Source organism: Cyprinus carpio, chromosome A6 (assembly GCF_018340385.1).
Source record: "Cyprinus carpio isolate SPL01 chromosome A6, ASM1834038v1, whole genome shotgun sequence".
Lineage (NCBI taxonomy): Eukaryota > Metazoa > Chordata > Actinopteri > Cypriniformes > Cyprinidae > Cyprinus > Cyprinus carpio.
Genome location: NC_056577.1, coordinates 6,684,901 through 6,712,504, shown reverse-complemented (window position 1 = coordinate 6,712,504; position 27,604 = coordinate 6,684,901). Strand labels below are relative to the sequence as shown.

General features: G+C 35.5%; 1 long non-coding RNA gene across 1 annotated transcript; it reads right to left on the bottom strand.

Annotated features, from left to right (window-relative positions):
• Positions 1-10,302: 10,302 nt before the first annotated feature.
• On the bottom strand, positions 10,303-13,799 carry LOC109111320. The gene is made up of 4 exons (XR_006160210.1): positions 13,512-13,799; positions 12,270-12,422; positions 11,598-11,690; positions 10,303-11,400 (listed from the first exon to the last, which is right to left on the bottom strand). It is a non-coding gene; the product is annotated as an uncharacterized LOC109111320 (long non-coding RNA).
• Between the last annotated feature and the right edge of the window lie 13,805 nt (positions 13,800-27,604).

Here is a 27,604-nt window from a genome sequence, read left to right as displayed (position 1 = left end):
AACACAAAAAAACAACACGTTTTGGATCATACCCTAAAAATGGTAATTTCAACAAGCTATAAAAATTATCTGCGGGGTATTTTGAGATAAAACTTCACATACACACACTGGGGACATCAGAGAATAATTTAAAATATTGTATTAATGCATTCTATGGCACGTTTTAGGATTTTTAACATTTAATTTCCTAAACTAAATTTAAATTACCATAACATTTTAGAAAACTGGTGAAATGTTGAGGGAGTGACATCAAATTTGGCATTTTAATCTTATCTGACCAACATAATCAATCGATATTTTTTCTTTTTTTGGAAAGTCATTATTGTGGACTTTTTTGGGAGTACAAAAAACACTTTTTTTTGTAGTTTCCATTCACTGCTACATAAGTTTATCCAACTATGATGACCAGAACCACAGCAATGTAAAAAGGCTCCTTAGCACTGTTAAATGTAGTAATTTGTAAATCTCAAAATTAATATCCATTTTCCTATTGTGTGCTATAATGTTGTGATGCTTAAAGGTGCTGTATGTAATTTTTGACTATACTAAAGCCAAAAAAATACCATAATATGTTTACAGATGTATAAGAAACATGCTAAGTTCATATAATTGTTTCTCTGAAAAACAATGCTACAGCCAGTTATTCTTCTTTTAAAATGTGCATTCTGTGTCAGAATGTCTGTTTTTGTTTTGGTCTGTGTGATTCTGCCCACTGCTGATAACGGTTAGCTAATGTTTAGGCTTTTTAACAATTCATTTCCTAGATTTTTATATTTAGATTACCAATACACTTTTGAAATCTTAACACTGCTGTGTAAGTGTTAAGGGAGTGACATCAAATTTGACATTTTTCTTTCTTCTGGCCAACATACTCAATCTGTCATTTTTTTTTACATTTTTTTTTTTTTAGAAAGTTATAGAAACATTATTGTACATTTTTTGGGAGCTCAAAAAAATACATTTGTTGTAATAGTATTTTGACGACGTGGGTTGCCAGTTGGTGGGAAAAAAACAATCTTCTACAACCATGGAAGCCAGCAAACAAACTGGGAGAGAGATCACAGATTCTACCTGACCTAAAAAGCCTCGGTATCCATCTAAAGAGCTCTATGACCAGGGGCATATTAAAACGCCGATAAATTAACACAGATAAATTGTCAATTGTGCTCATTCCTGTTGCATGTCTTCAATCTGGCAACCCGCGTGAGCATCAAGTCTGAGGAGAGTCAATGCTCTCCAGTACTTTGAATGAGGTGTCAATATTACATCCTGCGCCTTCAAATTCACTTGTTGCATTATTTTTATATAATTTAGGTAAAATTGTATAGCACTTTATTATCATCCACATGATTATAATTATTGCCTTATCAGTATCTAACAGAATTTCAACATCAGTGCAATCTTAAATTTTAACATCTTGACTCATTGTGTTGTAGCTTGCCAAACGTTTCAACATTTTTGCACACAGTTAAAACATAAACTGCAAAATAATCTTTTTGGTTTCTAAGTTAATAACTGTCATGTGACAGCAATGTAGCATACTACTGAAACTTTTATTGTGCACAATGCGTACTGTATCACTTAATATTGTACTTTGCAGAATTTAGGTAGTAAGCTATATTCTCTTCTGAACATAGCCTCAGTCTATTTTCATTCATCTTCATCCTCGTTAACAGGTCTCCTCCTCTCCTCTTGTGTCTGATGGTCAGTGAACCCAGGCTCATTTAAGACCATCATAACAAAACTCTGTAATGTTGTAATGTTTTAATCCATTCTGATGAAATTGAAAACTTGTTTCCCCCTGCAGCTTTATTGTCTATTGTGCACATCACAATATGGCTGTCTAAAGCAGTTGAAAGTCTTCATGTGGACCATATCGTTCCTCACTGAAGACCAAATATTATTAATGATTACTGATTGGACTAAATACCACCACTATAATAATCAATGTGATCTAAGAGGAGCAACAGCTGAATGTTATTTGACTGAAAACTATGGTTGATCTCATTTTTGCAATACCAAACAGTACTCTGTTTGTTCTTCTGTTTTGGAAAATGTTAAAACAAGGGACATGTGTACATACACACGTCCAAAAGGTCTGACTGGACCAGTTTGTCTACTTGAATCTTTTTATGTTTGCTTGATTTTTTCAGTTTGTAAAGTATGTGAAATTGCGAGATATTAAAAATAAAATGAACAGAATGAGAATGATGTTTGCATGGTCACAACTACAGGTGTAAATTGATTTGTTTTCCAAGTGTACTTATTGAGTCAAATAAAGAAGTATTATATATCTGAAAATAATTAGCACCTGTTCATTTAGCTCCAAGCATGACGTTTTATCAGAATGTCAAAGCGGCTCTTTTCCATACAGTTCAAATATGTGTGTGTGTACATAATTATTAGGCTATTACATTATATAAAATTATATATAATTATCTGTACTTGACAGCCAGTGATCTATATAGATAAATAGATAGATGACAATGTCTTGCAGTGCTGCGTCAAACTAAACTATTTAAACAGCTTTTTGGTAATTATACTCTAAACATTCCAGATGACAGAAACTGTGTGTGTGTGTGTGTGTGCGTGTGTGTGTGTGTGTGTGTGTGTGTGTGTGTGTGTGTGTGTGTGTGAGAACAGGCAGGGGGTCTGGGCATGCAGAAATGTGTGGTCTCTGGTGAGCTGTATGTGGTCATGCACAGACGAGCTGTTGTGAGCTTCAGTCCTCACAGCTTTAATCTCCTGAAACCTTGAGAGATGAGGCTCCCAAAATAGACCACAGAAGCGAGCTCTGAAACAAAATTAAGGCTGATGAAAGGAAAATGAAATTCTGAATGAGGAAATCCAGCTCTTGTCAATTCAACAGCAGTGTGTGATATCTTTACTGTGTGTTAATATACGCATGGTGTAGCTTTAAGATTTATTTTCACTGGAATTACTTCAACAGGCAAAACTGTACGTTCAAGAGTCTCCACATACTTTTGGCAATAATAATCCACATATACCGTACAAAAGTTTGGGGTCGGCAAGATGTTTTATGTTTTTAAAAAGAGTCTCTTGTGCTCACCAAGGCTGCATTTATTTGATTAAAAATACAGCAAAAAATAATATTGTGAAATATTATTACAATTTAAAATACTGTTTTCTATTTAAATATATTTTAAAATGTAATTTATTCTTGTGATGCAAAGTTGAATTTTCAGCATCATTACTCCAGTCTTCAGTATCACATGATCCTTCAGAAATCATTCTAATATGCTGATTTGCTGCTAAATATTATCAGTTGTGCTCTGCAAAACTTTTTCAGGATAATAAAATAATTGATAATTAGAACATTCAAAAGAACAGCATTTATTTGAAATATAAATATTTTGTAACATAATTAATGTCTTTACTGTCGCTTTTTTATCAAATTAGTGCATAATGGATAAGTAAAAGTATTAATTTCTTTAAAAAAAAAGGTTGCCTGCACACTTAAAGAAACAGGACCTGAAAATTTTGACATTTACTCTCAAACTTATTTTTGTGAAACCCTAAAGGAGATATTTTTAAGAATGTTCATGTTGCTCTTCATAAGGCAATGAAAACAAAGTTACAAGAGACTGTTAAAGTCCAAAAAAAAAAACCACACACACACACCAAAACATCACTGTAACAGTATCATAAAAATAGTCCATATGACTTGTGCTATATTTTAAGGACAATGGAGAATCAGGCACCACTTCAACCACTTTAAAGACTTGTTAGAAAGTTAGAATTGGACATTAAATAGGTTAAAATGTCATTCCAGAGGAAACTTCAACAGAAGTGCAGTAAAGAAGAGGATCTGCTCATGAATATGGACAACAGGCTGTGGCTCCTCTCCTGTGGCGACAGCAGCCCACTACAGCCATTACTCACAGCCCTGTTCTTTGTGGAGAGAGCAATAGGTCCAGGCGCCCTGGGAATTTTCAGTAATGCTACAGTGACCCTTTCCTACACAGAAACATTTGTTTTGTGTTAGGAGATTTATATAAGATATATAAGACTCAAAAAAAAAAAAAAAAAAAAAAAAAACCTTAGCACAACTTAGCAATTACAAACATGATTAGTGACTATTTATAATGTTAAAAAAAAATAAGAAAAACACTGTAAATAAAATGATTGCCATCGATTAATGGAATTTAGTCTATTTTCAGCATTTTCTGCTTTTCGTTTTTAATTCAATATGTTATACAGTTAGGCTAACTAAAACTAAAATCATAAAAAAAAAAAATTATTTCCCTCATTTTAAAAGTTTTGAGTGGTTTTGTTAAATTAAACATGTAAATAAAATGATTGCCATCGATTAATGGAATTTAGTCTATTTTCAGCATTTTCTGCTTTTCGTTTTTAATTCAATATGTTATACAGTTAGGCTAACTAAAACTAAAATCATAAAAAAAAAGAATTATTTCCTCATTTTAATTTGGTGGTGTACTAAAATAATTAAAACTGAGATAAAAAAATGAATAAAAACTATACAGACACATATAAACATACTAAAAACGACAAAACCAAAATAAAATTACTAAAAAATTAATGAAAATGAATATGGAAAATATAAAAATAAGAACAGCTTCAAAATATTAATAAAAATTATAATAGTATCCCAGTGACACTAAAATAACACTGGTTACTTGCCATTTCTTTGTAGTTAATTGTGAAATTCTCAAGCAAGTTCTGAGTGAAAATTGTTTCTACACCAAATTCTTCCCCAATTTATTTCCTATATAAAATAAGATAGCTAAAAATTAAATAAATACAGGTAATATAAATATATAAACACCATAAATATATATTACATACTATTCTTTTATATTTATTATACTATAAATATATACTTATATAGAAATATATAATATATAAGAATATATTTGTTTTAGGACAATCAGTTTGCACAACTGATTGAAGGATATTTATGTTTGTTATAAAATTAAAATATTTATATCTAAATACTACTTAATATATGATACAGAGTAATTTGATGTAATAGCCTACACCATAATGTAGCATATTTACTTCTGCTGAAAATGTTTAGATGCGATAACAACCTTGGTATCGTGGCAGAGGAGGTGGATGAGGGGCAGCGATAAATACAGTCCACCGCTGCGAGTGTGTGTGGAAGAGAAAAACAACAGTCAGTTTCAGACAGTGTGTGGGAACAGCATGTCCAAGACTGTCTTCCTCACACACTTCCCCTGGCAAATCTATAAATGTCATTAATGAGCCTCGCACTGTGACTTTTTGTGCAGGTGACAGGCAGCAATCTATCCTCCTGATGACTTATGCATTGTTCCGTTTGCTTCCAGCAACACCAGACACGTATCCCTAATTAATTTTTCACCTGCTCAGAAAGATGGATGCAGAAGATATCGCCTTTCCAGCTACAGAGGACTGAAATAGCCACCTAATTTGCTCCCTCTCTGCTTTCCCCGGCACCATGTGGGAAGCTCGGACGATTTTCTGTGAGTCAGAAGATGGTGAAACGTCAGGAAAGTTGGATGAACAGCAAAACAAAAATAAAAAAAGTGGGAAACTTTTCCTAACATTGATAGACAAGGCATAGAGCAGTTTTGCATTTATATTATACCAAAAATACGCGAGTGGTGTGAGGACCTTGCAGTGGCGTATTTGGGAAATGAATTAGGCTAATCAATCATTTCCTAAATAGGCCAAGGCAAGTTCCTTATATTACATCCCTGCTGAGTTCATTAGAAAGCCATGAAGACAAATCTAATGAGCTAGGCCTTCTAAATATTGACTTGCACAATGCTCGTGGCTCGGTGGTGTTTAAATAACTCGTGCTCTCCTCTTTTGCGACATCTAATGACTCCCGCAGGGCTGCAGTGTCGCTCATCTGACCGGCTCTGCTGATCCAGGAACAGCGCGACAGTGGCGCCACCTTCTGTCTGCCTGGGGCTATTCACACTGACTGCACTGGCCTGTCTGTCCGCATTAAAATCTCAATTCATCAGCGTGCCTGCCTCACTACCTCAAAATGACTGTAACCAATACCTGCCAGTCTCGCAGTTGGATAAAACAGAATATCTGACAACAACTGAAAAGTCATTTCAAAAGCAAAGCAAATTTAATTCATATTTTTAATGAAAACTATTTTAATCTTGATAATAATTTGCACTGACATATATCTTGCACAATAATGCCATGATTAAGAATGTAAGTATCAGTTCTGTTTTCATGTACATGTCGACTTTACAACTTGCTCTACTTGGCAGGACCACATGAGAATCAGTTAAACCTACATGGAATAAGTGAGGGAACTGAGAAGAGAGAATTCAGCCAATTACACTAATTTTCTCCAACAACAGCTGAGTGTAATGACATAACAGAGTAATCCCATCAGAAATAAACATGTAAATTAAACACAGCTTTTTGCAAGTAACATACATGGTGAACTGAACAGGATTTAAAAAAAAAAAAAAAAAAAAAAAAAAAAAGATAATTCTTTCAAGTGATTAAAAAAAAAAACATTACAAATTTAATGTTCGAAGTTGGAACTTGCTTATTCAGAAACTGGGAATACCAATGAAAAATGTAAGCCTATATGTTTAAAATGTTTACTTCAATATATATATATATATATATATATATATAATCATGATAAAAAGAATAAGGGAAAATCATTAAAATAAGAAATTTAATAAATCTGAGAATCAAATGAAGAGCTGGAAATGTTCATCTTTAAATTGGAACCAGAAAAAAATACCACTGGACGGGACTGCTTACTAAGAAACCGGCTAGAAAGTGTTATGGCATTATATTTATAATAGAATAAAAAAAAATTAATGGAGTAAACATCTAATACAATAGAAGAATGAAAAACATACAAAGGTCTGGGGAGATACAAATGAAAAATTAAATGACAGGAAAAACAACTACTTATTCTTATTCTGTAAATTGTATATTTAATACACACACACACACACACACACACACACACACACACACATATATATATATATAGATATATATATATATATATATATATATATATACATACACAATTCTCAGAATATGCAAATATATGTACAAATTTATTTTTTTCTTTTTTTGCAAATCTCTTGTGACTTTCCACCTTCTGTGGAATTAAAAAACAAACAAGTTTTTTTCAGACACATGCTCAAGGTGGCAGTTTACCACAGTGCAGCAACACTGTTGTTTAATTTCAGTCTTGAATTGCATACATATGCAATCATCCATTAATCTATGATAGTTATCTTTTTCAAAAAATACTGACAATATAAACTTAAGTTTACAATTTGTACATTTCTAGCTGTCAACCTGGCAGCATTTCAGCACCGTGGACAGCTCAAAACAACAGACCTGTGTTACACAAAAAGTAATTATATGGGTTTAAAACTATAAAGTAAAAAAAAAAAAAAACAGATAGATAGATAGATAGATAGATAGATAGATAGATAGATAGATAGATAGATAGATAGATAGATAGATAGATAGATAGATAGATAGATAGATAGATAAGACTGATAGCTTAAATGTTATCATGCACCACACAAAATCGACAAGTTTGATCACCTGAAAAAATGATAACACTCTGTCCTCAACAAGCTCCAAAAACTCTAAACAGGGTTAAGTTTACAGGAGTTTTAGAAGATTTAGGCCACAGCACACAAGGTGAGCTGCCAGAAGGTTGAGAATGAATCCCTATAAATCATTATCAGTGAAAAACACATTGGCGTTTCCTTTCCTGAGGGAATTCTTCAAAGAGAAACCTTTTCACTGAGCCCAGGCACACATTCATGAGGCAGAGCGTTCTGGAGTGTATCTTTGAGAATGAAAAAGCTTGTTATGTCAGCCTTGCCTCGGTAACTTCAACAGTACATCAAAGACTGCAAATGCTCAATTACTGAGGAAACACTGAGAGTTACAAAAATGTTCAGATATTCCTGAAGACAAACCTAAGGTGTTTTCTGTATGTGAACCTTGATTATTTCTATAATAATCAGTTGTGTTTTTGAATAATATGCGACAAGAGAGTGCACAGTACTACTCCAATACATTGTGCAAGATTTTCCCTTTTGAGTTTATGGGATGAGATTTTCAGTAGTGTTTAATTCAAGACTGATTAGACCAGTCTGATCTGACTTGATTGACTTCATTTATTATGCAAATCAAATTCCATCTAAAGACACCACTCAGGACCACTAATGCACTTATTATGTTTGTTGTGGTATTAATTACCCATTTTAGACATCATGTTGATGGCTTTAGAGTCTCAGAAATCATGCAATGCATATTTCATTTTTTGCTCTTCATATCAAACTGATGAGTCATGAAAAAAATAAAAATAAGACTAATTCTTCAGAGATTTAGAAACACAAATCATAATACTGTTTCTCTTTTAACTGAAGATCAATGCAATAAAACTGTTCATCTCCCCTCAGTTTGCACTGACAGTGATGTCTTCTAAAATGTTATTGTGCCGTGTCTCTACTGGAAGGTAAGACACATATGGAGAATGGACATGACATAATGGATTGAGAAGGACAGACAGACCATTTCTCATTTCTGACAGCAGCAGAAGCTCCACACCGCTGCACCTTCTCTTCTCAGTGACTTCAGGTCACTCGCCACACACACACAGACAGAGAAAAGCTGTTTGAAAAGAGCCTCAAAGTCACCGAAGTCATCATTTGTGTCCTGTGTGTGAGGACATCTAAGCGAGTGCCAGCACTGATATAATCTTGACTGATCTGGATCATATTTCTCTCATCAGTGCTGTGAGGCAGAGCAGGTCATTCAGTGTCCATCTGCACATCTTGTTTTATTTCACATACGCCTGTGTGTCATGGGACATTTCTGGACTGTTGCTTACGTTAATCTTAATGAAATATCGACTGCTGTTGTCACATGGATATTAAAAACTTCATCCACATCATGACTCATTCTGAGATATGTAGGATGAAAGTTTCCCATTTATACATTTAAGAGCAGTTTAAGTAGTAAGTGCTGAAGAAAATGAAAAGGTTTCTGTTAAACTAGAGGTTTGTTCTGTCCATATTTCTTTTTTTCTTGCTTGACGAGAACAAAGTCATCCTTAATAAAATGTGTGTGTGTAGCTGTCAGAGCACACAGGTGAACTGTGATGTGATTACTGGAGCGTTTCTTTCCTCCAAATGAAGCTCCTTCACTAAAACTGCTCTTTTGCAAATAAATCTTTTATGTAACTGTGTGTATGTTTCTGCTTGTCACCTTGTCATCTTATCCAGTATGGAAGCACCTTGGATTTCAGTGAAGGGTCTCAGAAACCTCAGAATGGAATGAGAATGAAGTTTGTCTTGATCCCTGAGATGATCCATGAAAGGATGGAGACAGTAAGACCAGACTAATTATGGTTTCTTCACTGACTCCACCATCCTGATTCCCTCATCGTGTTTGATTCATCCTGCCATCACAATGAACATAACGGACAATGTTTCTTTTCCACAAAATTTGCTTCTGAAAGAAGGTTTTCTAAGCCTTTAAAGAGGAAATGGCCTTAAATGAAGCCCTAAATGTGGCCGAGGAGCAGCATGTGCTGTGAGTAAATGGTGCGTAAATGTCAGTGTAACAGGGATTGGAGTGCTGGGGAGCAATATGGGCAGCTTCATGTTAAGATCGATCATTTTAAGGCTGTATTTTATTAAATAAGGGCCAGATAATTGAGTATTCCAGGAAAGGAAAATGGGAAGAGCCCTTTAAACAATGATGGTTGGCCGCTGATGTATGTTTGGCTTTAAAAGGAACACTTTAGCTGGCTGGAGCAGGTCCAGGCTTCCTGAAATCTGCCTATGATAAAGTAGCCTAGTCATATTAAGAACATAATCCATAACAATCACTGTATGAGAATGTTTAAATGTAAGGGTATGACATGTAAAATACATTTAAATAAATAAAAATATAATGCATAATTAAATATATAGTGTAAAATAAATATAAAATAATGATGATCACTGTAAAAACTAATCTATAGAATTTACCCAATAAATGTGAGGTAACAATTTGCATCGACTTTGGTGGGGTAGATTTAATCCCATATATTGAGTATAAACTATCTGAAGTAAAAAGCTATTAAATGCTTGCATAAATTGGGTAACAATACCTCACATTTATGTATATATTCAACAGCTACTTACTCATTAAAATTAGGTAAAAATTATCTCTTCAAATCAAAGTTAATTAATATCAGTTAATAACAATTACTTATTCAGAGAAGGTAAAATTTACCCCCCACAATAAAGACATTCAGATGGTTCATCAGATCAATGTTTTTAATCCAAAAAATCCTATGAAACACACAAAATATAGTGCAGCACAACAGCTTTACACAACATGTCAAGTAATGAACCTGTTTTATAACTCACTGATCTATCAAATTTTGTTTCAATAATGTTGGATAATAAAACATATCCCTGTTTTAGGACATCCAGATCAGAGCGGAAAAGAGAAGTGAGCAGAGAAGGAAGAAGAGAAAATTAAAGGAGAAGTGATGAGATCAGAGCAGTGCTGGATGTCCAATCACATTAAGATTTTCTTGTATCTAAACTCTTAGACTAAACTCTTTGTGTCTCTTCAGATTTACACAACAGTGACTGACCAAATCTGGTCACAAATCAAAACTTACTAAGATAACAGTTTCAAATGTTGTTTCTGGATAATTGGCTACTGCAAACAACACATGCCACTTATTCTATTTTAAAAATCAAAAGCACACACACAAACTCCACATGGTTGGTTCTGTGCATGTACAGTATCAAGTATCTGGATAAAGATAAAACAGAACACCAACATTCTTTAGTTTTTGAGCTTGCTCTCACTCTCAAATGGGGGGAGGGTAGAAGGAGAGATCAAAATTCTTCCGGCAACTTTCTATTGGTATTCCTTTTCTGTCAATCTAGGGGAAATCACAGAGCAATGGAGTGGGCTGAGAGAGAGTGGATGGATCTGTGTCTGGAGCAAATAAGGGAAAAGAAGAAAAATATAAAACTACACTACATTACAACTCCATTAAAAGTATGTCCAGACAAAAGATCCTCTTCGAACAACAGGGGAAATGTGTGTTTACTGCATGAGCTTATTTTTGAGGCTGTGGACCTTTTTCAGTAGTTTTGCCCCATCAATTTCCAAAAAAAGTTTTTGAAAAGCTTCAAACATGTTCTTCAGCTCCTTTGGATATTTGATGTTGATTGCATAAATGAGTCCCATCAGCAGTATGCATGCCTTTGTTTGGCTTCCACATCCTTCCATCACTTGGTTTCCCTTGATCACAATAGACAAATCTGATGGATCCTCCTCAGCCATGACATTGTGCTTCACAATCACCTTCATCGTTTTGTCTGTGTAGTCCTCACATTCCTACATGTTAAAAAGAAACAAACAAAAAGCATACACATTTTTATTTTATTTAAGATGCTGTTTCAATATATTTCAGTTTATCTAAAAGGAGAGCAGAGGGGGAGTGGAAGGCAAAAGGAGAAGGTGGATACGAGAGGAGAGGAGAGGAGAGGAGGATCCCTTGAGTTAATCAAAAATCTGTTATCAATATGACATACCTGGCAGTCATGGAAAAGATCTTCTTGTCTTTCACCGAGGTAGTTAATGAGGCAGCAGACAACAGCATCTCTTTTTTTCTCAATGTTCTGTGTCTGTAGGGAGATACAATTTAGTGATAAGACTGTTAGTGGTGTGGGGAGTGATTTACATATACTAAGACGAATTCTGGCCCTGCAACAGACTGGCGACCTGTCCAGAGTGAACCCTGCCCCTTCGCCTGATAAATGCTGGGTTGGCTCAAAAATCTATTTGTTGGTCTTGTAATCACAACCCTCAAAAACACATGTCACAGTTTCAAACTTTTTTAGATGGCCACCAAGAAAAAAATGCCTCTCATTGTCAAAAGAGCATGAATTACAGACAATGCATGTAAACGAAATGATGTTTCCTGGCTGGGTTGACTGAGAATGATGCCTTGACAAATTGTGTCCTTAATGCACCCCCATGACTTGACTGTGCAAGGACAATCTGCATAGAGGCAGGGTATGGAGTGGACTCGACCTAAATGCTCATGTATTAGTCTGCTGTGTTTCAGCAGGTCCAATCTTTTTGATGTTGTGAATTTGCACAACTTACATTTCCAGTTCATTTTCCCATAACTGAGGACTTTAGTTAAGGTAACTATACCTTTAAGGACAATGTGATTTATTTTATTTGGAAAACTTGCATACCTGTACAGGATACACTTGTGGTGGGGACGTGGGTGGATGTGTCAACACTAGAACTGGTAACAGTGGTCTATCAGTGAGTCTTTGCTTGTGGAGGACAGACAAGAGGAACTGAAGAGAGGGCAAATAGTGAGTGTCCACATACACAGACTCTGCCTGCAACAGAAATAAAAACAAAAATTACACAAAACAAATTATCAGACATGTACCTGGGTTAGATTTTGTACAGATGATTTTGGGTTTACCTCAATATAATGCAAATAATCACCCCCTTTGGTTATTCGGGTGGGTGTTTAATACGCAAAATGGATTATAACCCCAGACGTTTAAAAGAACCAGGCGGCTATTTGCAGACCGGTGATTAATTGGGGAAATATGGTAGTTTATCAGTGCTCCTCTGATCTGGGCAGTCTGTCTGTCTGACAAGGGCCGGTCATGCAGAAATAACAGACTGTGTACTGACTTAAATAAAGGCATTGCAATGGCATTTATTAATATTCATGCTTCATATAATTAGCTTCATAGATGTAATGTGTTTGATAGAACATATTACAAAATTATGAAAACATTTATTAAGCACTGATGTTCTAAAAATAACAAATATAATATAAAATCAATTCTAAAATGTTGTACGTGATCCCACAATTCCTTAAAAAACTTAGGTGCAGCAACAGTTGGTGTTTTCACACACACTCGTGGGATACAGTGGTAACGTTACTATGTTTTTATTTTTAATCCTGCGCCCATTCAATATATTAGAAAAAAACTGGCTTTGACTAGTTTCTAACCTTAAAACCAGCGGTCAGACACAGTCATGCATGCTGACTAATCTTGTAAAAAGCACACCACGACGGCATTTCAACTTAACGGCAGTTGTGCAGACGGTGAAAGCCCGGGACACAACAAACCGATGGCAAAGAACTAGCAGCGACGAAAGCAGACGTGCCGTTGCGTGTCAACGCATTCTCATCCTAGCAACGGCACGTCTGCTTTCGTCGGGGTCAATTTGTTTATTTGAACACATCAAACCGACGCGTGGAACACAATAAACCAAGTTGCCTGACCGACGGTCCGATGTTGTCCGACGTGGCTTGATGTGTCCCGGGCCATGGTGACGCCAGCGACAGATTCAAACTTTAATTTCAAGTAATGGCATCTTAAACAAACGAAAGCCGAATACAAGTGAAGTGTAATATCTCATAGTTAAAAATATATATATACAGCACTCCTATGTAAATAGCTTACCTTCACTTCTGCTGTTCGATGGCAGCCAGAGAGAGGATCCAGCGTCGCCCACACTCACTCAAAAACGCGGGCTGACGCATGCGCAATTTAAAGCAAAAAAACTCAGGGTTTGGGGGTATATTTTACTGCATTTTTCTATGTGATGGTTCTTACTGTTGCCGAATGGGTAGCATATGTAGAATTTACCCATTACTTTAGAATTCGTTGGCTGGCTGCAATAATCATGTACATTTTATATGGTTTCCACAGATTATATTTACCACTCTCCAAAATCACTTTTTTCAGTTAAATGATTATTAAGTAGACCTGCCTTTCAAGAAACCAAGGTTGCAAGCATGATTAATTAAGTGTTTTCACTTAAATAGCTGCTAAAGTAAACCATTATTCCAAGATATTACATTAATGAATAAAAGATTATATTCAGATTATGTTATTAATTCAGATAAATTAGTAAACGGCTGGGGAAGTTTAAGTGGTACATGTTACTTTTCTCAGCGCTGTTGTTGATGAACTAATAACAATATTTGCGATTACCGAAACATGCGATTTCGTCAATTATTTTAAAGAGGTTGCTTGCGGGAAATTTATAATATTTGTAGTATACAGTTTTCGTACACAAAAGTGTAAGCATCTTGAATGCAGCTCACTGAAGGTTTTGGCTTTTTCAGCTATAGATATATTAGACAGTTAATGGTCGCGATGGTGGGAATGTTGATTCTTCTCAGTAGTGTAGGTTACATAATACATAATACTAATAAACACGTCTTTATACTCTCTCTCTCTCTCTCTTTTTCCTCAGGTAAATACTATATGTTGGAATGACACAGGTGAATATATTTTATCTGGATCAGATGATTGCAATTTAATCATCACAGATCCTTACAGCAGGAAGGTGAGTTAACCTACTTAGTCTTTTTATTCAGCCACTCATTTTGTACGAAATCACATGTAACCTCGTGGTCTCTTCTGTCCTTGGACTCTGTAGGTTCTCGTAACGGTCCCGTCTAACCATAGTGCCAACATCAGCAGTGCCAGGTTTATGCCTGAGTCCAGCGATCACTGGATTGTGTCTGCAGCAGGAGATGGAAATATTCATCACCCAAGCCCTGTGCTCATCCAGTACAAATATACCTGCCACCACGGGACAGCCTATTAGGTACAAGGTACCTATCAGGTACATCATGATTGACTTTGTGTTTTTAGACTTTCTGATGGCATGGACCCCTAAATATGATGATCTGTTTGCGAGGGATTCCCTTACTAAAACATAATGTCAGCAATACATTATCCTATATAAAGCCCCATTTACTCAGTAAAAAGGGAAAAGATTATAAATATGTGTAAAATATTATTTCTATGTATTTCTATATCTCTATATCTCCAAATAAGTATTATTTCTATATTATTTTAAAATAAATGTTACATTTTAAATAAATTATTATTATTATTATTATTATTATTATCATCTTGAACACCATATCACTCAACACACATGATAATAGGGTTTCTGTAAGGAACACACTGTACCAGGGGCTTATCCTTATGTTTTCCCAGAATGCCTAGCGTGTTCTCAGCTGTGCGACTCAGGCTGGGCAGAGCTTGCATGCCTTTCCTTAAACAGCATTAGAAGTTACATGACCATCTACTGTAGACAGAAATAAACCAGAAGGGCAGTACCACAGGATAATAACAAAAAAGGTAATTGTGGGTTTTTATCTCAGGATTCTAACTTTTTTTATCCCACAATTCTGACTCTTTTTGGGGTTTATCACGTGATTCTTTTGTCCTCATGTTTCTTGCCATGTGCTCCCTTAGTCAATGTGTCATGCAATTTCCTTGTTTTATTTTTAATTCAGTGGCGGAAACAGAAATGTTTCTTTGTCTTGATCAGGAGAGTCCAGCTCCAGTGCATCACTGATGCAGAGAATGTCAGACATGTTTTCCAGGTGGTACGAGGAAGCGCAGAATAACAGAGATCAATCCCACTCACGCACAAGTGAGACTCAAGCTGCTTTCATCTGCCTTGAATTCTAATCTTTATAAAGTATAATTTAAAAAATCTGAGGTCAAACATCAATTTTTTTTTTTTTTTTTGTCTGTCAGGAAGTACCACTTCTGAACCAGCACAAGTTGAGCCTAGTGCAGAGACAGTGACCCATGCACAAGACACACAGGGGCGGACTTACCCATTAGGCAAAGGTAGGCGACTGCCTTGGGCCCCCAAAAGCCAAGGGCCCCCTAATGCTTTTCATATAGGAGATAAGCATTAAGCGCGGACACGCGAACGGTTGCTGTTTACGGTGTTTATGCACGACAATCGTCTGCGCGTCCGAGTTGAACGTGCTTCTTGTGTATCCAGCTTGTAGCAAAATAAAATTTTATGCATCTAAAGCTGACTTCCGCACGAGCGCGAGGTCCCTCTTTCCCAGTGCGCGCACACTTCTCTCTCTGCGTTCAGCGCGCGGCTGGAAAGGAGCTGCGCTTTCAGTTAAAACACTGATATGTTGCTTCTCTAATTTTACATAAAAGTATAGCTGAAATCACAGCACAGCTATTGTCTTCAAGCTATTCTGTAGCCTATTTGATTTTTATCAGACGACGGCACGATTATATATTTTTGTGCAGATTAACTTCTCGGAAGGGAGAGCTGGTTAGTCTTAATGGGTCGCGTTTCAGTCACTATTTCATATTCATCCCGTTGTCTGACAACAAACAGTCAAATGTATCAATGAAAACAGTTTTGAGAATTTAGCTGCATCAAAATACAGTATGTGGCACAGAGAGGCAAACAAATGTAATAATAAATAATAAATGTACATTTTCCATGTTCAGAAGTGAGCTGCCCTGTCATGCGAAAATGCAAACAGGTTTGTGTAAAGTGCTCAGTGGAAAGAAAGAGAAGTAATAGGAAGCTAGTATTTCTGTTTTTTTTTTTTTTTTTTTTTTCATGTGTCTAATAGACATGAACAAGTTCTTTGAAAAACATCTATGACCTATGAAACATGTCTACTCTTCATGCTCTGTTAACTGGTTTCACTAATAATAAACATTTATTGCATAAATTAATTTTTACATTACAAAAATGCCTTAAAAGAAAGTGTTACAGGTGTGCATATTGACACAGAACAATGAGTTTTAAGATATGTCAGAGCAAGATATTTTCAGTTGAGACAGCTCAAACATGCATTTTAGTCTGGGACTAGCTTAAGCCTTGTCTGTGAAACCATGGGGGAAAAATATTAATTTAAGGTACTACATTTAGAACAGATAAAAATGTGCAATTAAGTTGCGATTATTCACAAGTTAACTCATGACAATCATGCCATTAATTGTGATTATATATTTTAATTGATTGACAGCCCTAAGTTAAAATGACTAAAATAAAATGTAGGCTTACGCTGGTAACTCACATTTTCATTTTACCTGATAAAGTACCATTTATGAGCTGAGCTGTTTTGTTTAGAGCTGTTACCGGGGAAACCACTATATTTCTGACTCCAAAAGCACCTCCTACTGTCAGAGAATGAATGTGCATTTTCAATAATCCAGTCTGCAGTTTTTGTTCAGACCAATGCGAATATTCACTCACATAAATCTGTTTTAAATAATATAATAATTTATACTTCTGACTCATCCCAGAAATATAAAGTTTCAATTGTGAGGTTTATCATTTTATAATTTATTTTGTTTTATGTTAAAAAAAAACAAAACGGTAAATCAATTGCTATTTCGTGGTCTACAACATGAAATAATAAAAGTATCTGCTAAATGAATAAATGTAAATTAAAGAATCCCATTAGAACATGTACATAAAAAAATGTAGAAACATTGGACACAACAATCTGGCACCATTGTGCAGCAGCAAGCATCACGACAAAAAAGGACCTCGAGGGTTGATCTAGGTAAATGTGTGCAAATGTATAGGGCCCCATTCCTATATTTGCCTGGGGCCCCCAATTCACTAAATCCGCCCCTGAAGACACAGCAGATCCTCAGTCATTTATTTCACAAGGTACATTGTTATTCTCCTAGAGTAGAATCTTTACAGATATGTTTGTGTGACATTAGTGGCATTCACATTCTTAACCCTGTAAAGCCTGACATTTTTAAATGGAACATGCTATTGAACCTTTAGACAAAATCCAAAAAAAAGAGAGAGAGAGAGAGAGAGAGAGAGAGAGAGAGAGAGAGAATCATATTTGATGCATCAGGCTTTTGAGCAATTTAGTATGATATAGTAAAATATGGAGCTCATATTATATTCAAGGAGGAAAAACCATCTCAGATTTATTCAGAGGCCCAAATTGAGCAAAAATACACAAATTTGCTGCAGTTGCTGATATTTATATGTCCTAAAAGTTAGATGAAATTCTGATAGCTTGTAATGTAAATCAAGATCAGTATAGCAGACCACTTACATAAAATGCATATAAACATCAGTTACTCTATATCTCCCAATAATGTGTCTTAGTTTTATGATCAACACTCTGTAGTTTTTATTTTTATATAATGCAATGAAGTACAATGACCAGAGATATAATAAACATTCCTCAAAAGGCTGATGGATCATATTTGATAGTCATATTTTAACATGATTTTTTTTTCATGTTGAACAAAAGAAAGAAAGAAAAAGATAGAAAGTTTGGATAATCAAGTAAGTTGATTGAGTCTAGTAAATGTTCATCTTGAAATATTGCAACAGTATAAAAGTAATTATAAAAATCTGTAGATTTCTCAGCAAATAGACTCATGAACCACAACCTTTTAATTGCTAAAACAGTATAAACAATCAATCAGATCACAGAACGTAGTAGAGATTGTGTACAACATGTTTTTCAGCAACATATTTTTATCATGTTCATAATTTAGAGACCTTATAAATTTGTGTATGAAAGACAATTCAGTAAGTTTTATAAGGTTTAAGGATGCATACAGTGAAATGCATGTAATAAATGTACAAATACTGTAAATTGCAAGAATCATGATTTAACTTGATTTAACCCATGATATCCAGACAGGGATTCCGCTTCCTCTGTGTCTGTCAGCAGTGCCTCCGCAGAGCTTGTTCTTAGTCTGCACTACAGTCCAGAAGGCTCCTCCACCAGCACCATGACACTGAACCTCACCGGTCATTGGTTAGTGTATTCACTGCATCTGCTTTTGATTTTTGACTGGTGGTCTTTCATTGTGTCTGTACTGCTTGTTTCTGACAGGACTGATGCTGGGTCGAGCTGTGGGCGTCCCAATAGCACAGGTATCAGTGAACAGGAAGGCAGCTCTCCAGAACCATGCTCAGGACCAGCTGATGTTAGGCCTCGTGGAAATGAAAAGCGTGCATGTCGCACTGCGGTCAACTTTACAGTCAAGTTTGTGAACTTGTGTCAACAGCTGAAGACACAAACAGACAAAACAGCACATCTGGAGAGCCAACAGCAGATCAGGATGACAGTAGTGAGGAGACCAACCACACATCCTCAACAAACAACAATCCTCCACTCACACAGAGGTTCATCTTATTAAAGCTTTAGTTTCAGATGGCAAATAAACTCCTTCAGGGTGATACTAGCCTTGTGATCATCCTACCAGGTTTTATTTTGTACAGTAAGCCTGTCATTATCACATTAATTTCACAATGCTGTTGTAATTTACCACTCACTTTTTTAATTTTTTGGTCTGCTGCTTTCAGATTAAATTTCAGAGGATCAGTGATCGGTGAACGGGTTCTGAAGTGAAAAATATATTGTACATACACTATTGCTCAAAAGTTTTTGAAAGAATATTATTAAACAAATATGTAATCATTAAAAAAATACAGCAAATCATATAATAAATACATATAAATAATTATAAAATACAGCAAAACCTTTTATATTGTGTAATATTAATACAATTTAAAGTAACTGTCTATTGTAATATATTTTAAAATTGTCTTTTTTTTTTTCCTGTGATGCAAAGCTGAATTTGTCTATAGATGGCAAGAAATCTTTTGCGATGTATTATATACACACTAAAGTTCAAAACGTTGGGGAATTCTTTTATTCAGCAAGGCTGCATTAAACTGATCAAAAGTGACAATAAAGACAATTTAACTAGTTACACTAAAATATTAAGTAGCACAACTGTTTTCAACATTAATAATAACAATAAAAATGTTTCTTGAGCAGCAAAATCAGCATATTAGAATGATTTCTGAAGGATCATGTGACACTGAAGACTGAATATATATATATATATATAGGTTCCATCCAAATTTTCTGCTTTAAATGGGTCATATGATGTTGCTCAAAAGAACATTATTTTGTGTATATGGTGTAATGAAATGTGTTTATGCGGTTTAAGGTTAAAAAAAAACAGATTATTTTCCACCCACTGTATATTATTGTTTCTCCTCTATGCCCCTCCTTTCTGAAACGTGTAGTTTTTTACAAAGCTCATCGTTCTGAAAAGTGAGGTTCAAGCATGTTACGGAAATGTTATGCCCCTTGCCATACTGTGATGTGTGTCTTGGTAAGAACACCGGCGCAACAAGATAAAAACAATAAAACCCATTACAAACAAGCCATTTTTTTTGCATCCAGTGGGGACATAATTACAGATTATAATGATTTATACTGTGTTTTTACGTGTTGCGTTGAATCGCACCGCGTAAACATAAAATCATGTCTGCACTTGTGATTGGAGAAACGACAAACAACAAGCGCTACTCTGCTCAAAACTCGTGTTTGAATCGTCCATGGCAAATTCTTTAAATATGAAAAACGTACTTACAGACTGTGAGTCAGAAGTGCTGGCATTGTAGTCTTCTCTCTCAGGATCAGGAAACAGTCCTCCATAAAATGCGCTGCACTCATCTGAATATTTGGGTTAGACTGTTCTGGAACAGTGTTGTAAATACAATTTAACCACTGATTGCTAGTTGTATCCTCTTTTGGAAGGCCAAACTAACTATTTTCGCTTTCACAACGAAACAGCCTCTCCACAACATGGCGCCGGTGGCAACAGTGAGAATAAAAGTTACACCTTCTTTCTTTGCGTAAACATTTGGGTGGCGTTATGCAAATTTTCCCACATCATGACTTAGACATGTAGGGGTGTGTTTAAACGAGAATATCGCTTTTGGTTTGAGACTTTGGTCTTTGCAACTTTAGGGATCTTATCTATTCACAAACAGCTTGTAACACTCCGAAGAGAAAGGAAAAATTGAAATCACATCATATGACCCCTTTAAGGCATCTCATATGTTCTGGATTGCACACTGATTTTCTGTATTTCTTTAGACCAACGTGGCGTGTTTTGGGGCTAATAACTTTGTGTTGAGCGGATCAGACTGTGGCCATATCTTCATATGGGACAGACACACAGGAGAGCATGTGATGCTGAAGTAAGCTTACAATCAAGTCATCAACTGTCTGCAGCCTCACCCATATGAGCCATGTGAGTTCATCCAGTGTTTTTGTCCTAACATGGAATTGAAATTGGGCTTTTGCACAAGTCTTTTAGACATTTTGCCAAGCAGGCATGTTGTAATGGATTGAGGAAGGTTTTAAAAAAGGTCACAAGTTTAAATCCTTTCCATTTTTCGGTGAAATTGCATTTTATGTGCTTCAGTTTGTTACAATCCATGTTCTCTGATTGCATAATGAATTCATAATTTTAGTTTGGCTATCATAGTACTTGCCTCCTCTGGAATTGATTATGATATTAAAATCTGGTCGCCCATGGAGAAGTCTCCATCATTTAACAGAGTGTTGGCAGAAGGGGTGAGTGCAATCTTAGTTTGTTCATTTATTACCCTATTCTTCTCTAATTCTGTCTGCCAGTATGGTTGCATGCAGTTAAAGATCATAAATTATCTAAATTCAGTCATGGACACCATCTTGTTGTTAGTGGGCTGTGATTTGCGCAGAGTAAATTGTCTGTCTCCCTCTGCAGGTAATTCTGGGCAATAAGCAGATGCTTGAAGAGTCCAGAAATACAACCACAGAATGCTGGCGTCTCTCAGCCACAATAGAACAGGTCTTGATTAAACCCCAAAACAGTCTCAGATTATGTTGTATGCATGTTTACAGATATTTTTTATTTTTTTGTACTGTTTGCAGATCGTTTTGAAGGAAATCGATCAGACGGCTCTGGACAGGAGAATGATGAATGAATGAGTTTATTACCAGGAACAGTAAGATTGCATATGAATAGTATGGAATATTGTTTTTTTTTTTTTCAATTCTGAGTATATATCACCTTTATCTTTTTAAACTCTGAATTACAAGAAACAAACTCAAAATTGCGGGATATAAACTCTGAATTGTGAGATAAAATCTCACAATTACCTTTATTTTATTCCTTGATTGAAACAGTATTAAGTTTGGAACTATTCTATGAAAGCCTATCTAAATGTGTTATTGGGTGTTTGTGAATATTTTATATATTATACTTATTTTTACTCGTAGTACGCATATGAAAGGAGTAACTCAAAAAATGGAGCAGTCATGTAAAAATATCCAAATAAAAACTCTTTAAGATCAGACAAATTGCGTTTTGTTGTTTTAAACATAAACCTCACTAAATTTGGTCAGATTTATGCATACATCAAAAAGCAATTAGCTAAAAGGGTTAGAAAAATAAAACTAAAAATATATATTCTCTGAAAGTCTTAAATTCTTAGTTTTGCAGTTTTAAAATATATTTTCCTTTAAAGCAAGAAAAATACTGATTAAGAAAAACAGTTTTGAACACTGAAAACAGAGGAAATGCTGCGCCTTTTCTCTCTTCTTTTCTCTGTGCCCTCTGTTCATTTGTTTGCAAGCTCTTCTCATGCTGCATCAATGTTGGCTGAGATCCTCACAGATGTTCAGCAGACACTAATCATTAGACATCCAAACATACAGACCGCTGTGAGAAACAGATTTAGAAATACAAGTGCTGTTTATTATCAGAAAGACAGTTATGATAGAAAAGAAACTGAGCAATAAGTGTTTTTTAAATGAATAACTTAAATGTTTTAAAAAAGAATACTAAATTACAAAATGTTTACACCTTGAAATGCAATATAAAGGCGTATTTAAAGAATAAGACTTGTAAATATTTTTTCCACTGTAGAAACATCAAATGCGAGTATCATGACCCCGTGTGACTTGAATAGAAGGCTAAATATTGTCAATGTAGTTTTACAATGTTATTAGCTCAGTGCTTGAAAACAGCACCACTTTGCACTCATAATGTACAGTGGTTCATAATTTTTTGCGGGTCTAAACATTATTCATAGTTGAATTCAAACAGGCAAGACTGGCTATGTGTGACAGTAAATATGACACAAAAATGTGACAAAGTAATAAACAGTATTTTAAAAGCAGAGAAATATGTTAACAGTGATAAACACAAAACTAAACTGAAATTGAACTGTTTTTAGGTCAAAAAAGGGGCAAGTTGTCATGTGCACGTTTTGAATGTAGCGGATCGAGTGTGTTGGGGAGGCTGGTTTTGATGTTGTGCATGACTAACCTCTCAAAGCACTTCATCATGATTGGAGTCAGTGCTATGGGACGGTAATCATTTAGACAGGACACAGGTGATTTCTTTGGTATGACTGTTGTGGTTTTGAGATATATGGGGACGACTGCCTGGCTCAGCGAGGTGTTGGAGATATCTGTTAGCACATCTGTCAGCTGTGCAGCACAGTCTCTCAGTACACGGCCAGGTATGTCATCAGGACCCGCAGCCTTGCGTGGGTTAATCCTAGATAGGGTCTTCCTTATGTCGGCTGGAGACAGACAGAGTGCCTGGTCGTTGCGAGGTATGGGCAGTTTTTGTGCAGGTGTGTCATTCTGCAACACCCGCTGAGTGCCATTAAACAGCTTGAAAGATCAAAGACAATGTTTTATATAACTCTGACTGGATTTGTCTGAAAGAAGAAAGTCACCTAGGATGAGTTGAGGGTGAGTAATTTATGGGCAAATTTTAATTATTGGGTGAACTAACCCTTTAACTTTCTATCCATTAGAGCAGTGGTTCCCAATCCTGGTCCTGGAGAACCCCCCAACACTGCACATTTTAGATGTCTCCCTATTCAAACACACCTGATTCAACTCATCAGCTCATTAGTGAAATTACACCAAAAGCGTGCAGTATTGGGGGTTCTCCAGGACCAGGATTGAGAACCACTGCATTAGAAAATAAAAAATAAAATATATATATTGCAATTTATATATTGCTTTAATAAGAAATGTTTCTTGAGCAGTAAATCAACACAGAATGATTTCTGAACGATCATGTGACACCGAAGACTGGAGTAATTATGCTGAAAATGCAGCTTTGCACAGAAATAAAATACATTTAAAATAGAAATCATATTTTAACAGCCTTGGTGAGCACAAGGGAGTTCTTTCAATTCAAATAACATAAAAAATTGTGTAAATGCACAGTTTTATCTACACACACCTGAGTCCTGGGAAAAACTGAAGCCAGTGTCTCCTGTGCTGCTGCCAGCACCTAAAAGCTGGCCTTCACCAGCCATAAAACCCTCTGTGACTTTGACTTTGCTTTTGCTCAGCTTGTTGTTTTGCAAATGTATGTTTTTGAGTGCTTATTTAAAATGCTTACTTTGTAGTATGGTGATATCTATTAGTTACATTTTTTGAACTAATATAGTTCACCAGTTGTGTCTTGCCTCAATAACAGAAATTGGGATTGTTGAACATAATTAACCACAATTCATTTTGTAATTCTAGACATTTCAAGAACTGTATGTTCTGTACGTAAAGTTACATAAATTACATTAATTTAAATTAATTGTAAACCAATTTTATTCAAATCAATTATTTAATGAGGAAAAGAGGAAGATTTTTACTGATTAATTACAAATTTTGGTCTTTCCTGGTTTGCTATCATATGACTTCAGGAAACTTAACAATGACATGATTTTCAAAAATATGCCAAAAATGCATAAAAAACTATTTATACAAGGTTGACAAGACTATTATAATATCAGATAATTTATGTTTTTATGGCAAGACAATGTTAGTTCAGGTATGTCATGAGGTGCTACTGGTCAATAACAGTTAATGATATTTACGAATGAATAATTCATATGTATTATTTGATATTTGTAAAAAAAAAAAAAAAAAAAAAAACTTTGAAAAAATATATTTAAAAATGTATTTGGAAATAATAATTAAGACCAAATGTATTCAATTTAATTCATTATCTCTTAATGATGATAAGACCAAGGTCATTGTTTTCAGCCCGAGTGAAAGGTCCCAGTGCACATGCCCAGACTTGGGGAGTCTATCTCCCTTTAAATCTATAGGAGTACGGAACTTAGGTGTTCTTGTTGACCAGTCTTTAAAGTTTGATAAACACATCTCATCTGTAGTCAGTTCCGGTTTCTACCAACTTTGCTTACTATCTAAAATTAAAGGCTTTCTCACTCCAATAACTCTGGAAATGGCGGTTCATGCCTTCATCACGTGTCGGTTGGATTATTGCAACTCACTATATTGCGGTATATCAGATTCTCAAATCTCCCGTCTTCAGCTAGTCCAAAATGCTGCGGCCAGACTCATCCATAATTGTCGCAAATATGATCATATCTCTCCCATCCTCAGATCTTTACATTGGTTACCAGTCCGGCAGAGAATAGATTTCAAAATTCTTCTCTTTGTCTTCAAATCTTTACACAACCTAGCACCGGTTTATCTCTCTGAACTTATTCATCCGTACATTCCGTCCAGAAGTCTCAGATCCCTCGACCAGGCACTGCTGGTAGTCCCTCGTGTCAGACTTAAAAGTAGAGGGGAGCGTGCTTTTCCGGTGGCAGGGCCTTGTCTGTGGAACACCATGCCTCTAGAGATCAGAACGGCTCCCAACCTTTCTGTTTTTAAGTCTCTGGTCAAAACTTATCTATTCTCGTTAGCATATTGATTAATTTTCTTAGACTGTTCTTATTATTTTACATTTGTTTTATTGATTTATAATTAATCTTAGCTTAGTTGTTATCTATGTGCTTATGTGTGTTTTGCTGCTTTTATTTTTATATGCTTGTTCTGTAAAGCACTTTGGTCTGACTAGCGGCTGTTTAAATGTGCTATATAAATAAATGAACTTGAACTTGAACTTGAACATTAGTAATAAATGAACACTCTTTATTCTATTTTTTTCTATATTATTCTATATCACTATACAGTGCTGTGACAAGGTTTTTGCCCCCTTTCTGTTTTTGAATTGTTTTGCATATTTGTCACACTTAAAAGATTCAAATCATCAAACAAATTTTAATATTACACAAAGATAATGTAAGTTAATACAAAATGCAGTTTTTAAATTATGATTTTATTTATTAAGGGAAAAAAGCCGTCACAACCTACTTGGCCCTACGTGAAAAATTAATTGCCCCTTCCAGTTAAATCATGAAAGAACTGTGATTAACCACATTATTTTAGAAAGCTGAGTTAAATTTCACTAGCCACACCCAGGCCTGATAACTGCCAGACCTGTTGATTCAAGAAATCACTTAAATAGAAGCTGTCTGACAAAGTGAAGCATGCTTAAAGAGCAACCCATCATGCTGCGATCTAAAGAAATTCAAGAACAGATGAGAAACAAAACAGATGACATGTATCAGTCTGGAAAAGGTTATAAAGCCATTTCTAAAGCTTTGGGACTCCAGCAAACCACAGTCAGAGCCATTATCCACAAATGGAGAAAACTTGGAACAGTAGTGAACCTTCCCAGGAGAGGCCGGCCTACCGAAGTTATTCCAAGATCGCAATGCCGACTCGCCCAGGAGGTCATAAAAGAACCCAGAACAACATCCAAAGAACTGCAGGCCTCACTTGCCTCAATTAAGGTCAGTGTCCATGATTCAACAATAAGAAAGAGACTGGGCAAAAATGGCATCCATGGGAGAGTTCCAAGACGAAAGCCGCTACTGACAAAAAAGAACACAAAGGCTCGTCTCACATTTGCTAAAAAATATCTTGATTATCCCCAAGACTTGTGGGCAAATATTCTGTGGACTGATGAGACAAAAGATTAACTTTTTGGAAGGTGTGTGTCCCGTTCATCTGGCGTAAAACACAGCATTTTATAAAAAGAACATCATACCAACAGTCAATAATGGTGGAGGTAATGTGATGGTCTTGGGCTGCTTTGCAGCTTGAGGACCTGGGCGTCTTGCCATGATTGATGGAACCATGAATTCATCACTCTATCAGAAAATCCTGAAGGAGAATGTCAGGCCATCAGTTTGTGACCTCAAGCTCAAGCGCACTTGGGTTATGCAGCACAATGATATGATACAAAAAAGTAAGTCAAGTTCTGATTTGATTGGGTAAAGCAAAACGAAGGTTTTGGAGTGGCTAAGTCAAAGTCTGGACTTCAATCCGATTAAGATGCTGTGGCATGACCCTAAACAGTCCATTCATGCTCGAAAACCCTCCAATGTGGCTGAATTACAACAATTCTGCAAAGAAGAGTTGGGCAAAATTCCTTCACAGCGATGTGAAAGGCTTATTGCCAGTTATCACAAGCGCTTGATTGCAGTTGTAGCTGCAAAGAGTGGCACAACCAGTTATTAGATTTAGGGGGCAATTACTTTTCAACATAATGCCAGGCAGGTTTGGACTGCTTTATGTATTATCTTTGTGTAATATTAAAATTAGTTTGATCTGAATCATTCAACTGTGACAAATATGCAAAAAATTTAAAAAACAGGAAAAAAACACCTTTTCACACCACTGTATATTATTAACACTATATTTGTTCAAAATATAAAATTTTATTCCTATCATTTAGGTTTGGAACAACATGCAATTAAATAAATAATAACATAACAGCAAGCCTTTACAATATACAAAAACATTCGATCAAGTACTTTAAAAAACCTGTTTTAGTGTGTTTTCTAATGGTTTGTAGCTATCCGCACCATTCAAGCCTAAAAATCAAGGCAGTAGGAGCCAAACAACCAGACAACAAAGCAACCATTCATTAGTACTTCAGCTACAGGATGCAGAGTTTAACGTCTAGACTCCTGAATATAAAAATGATTTATAGAACAATAAGAGTTGTTGGGAAGTGTTTGGCTCATTGAGTTCCAAAGG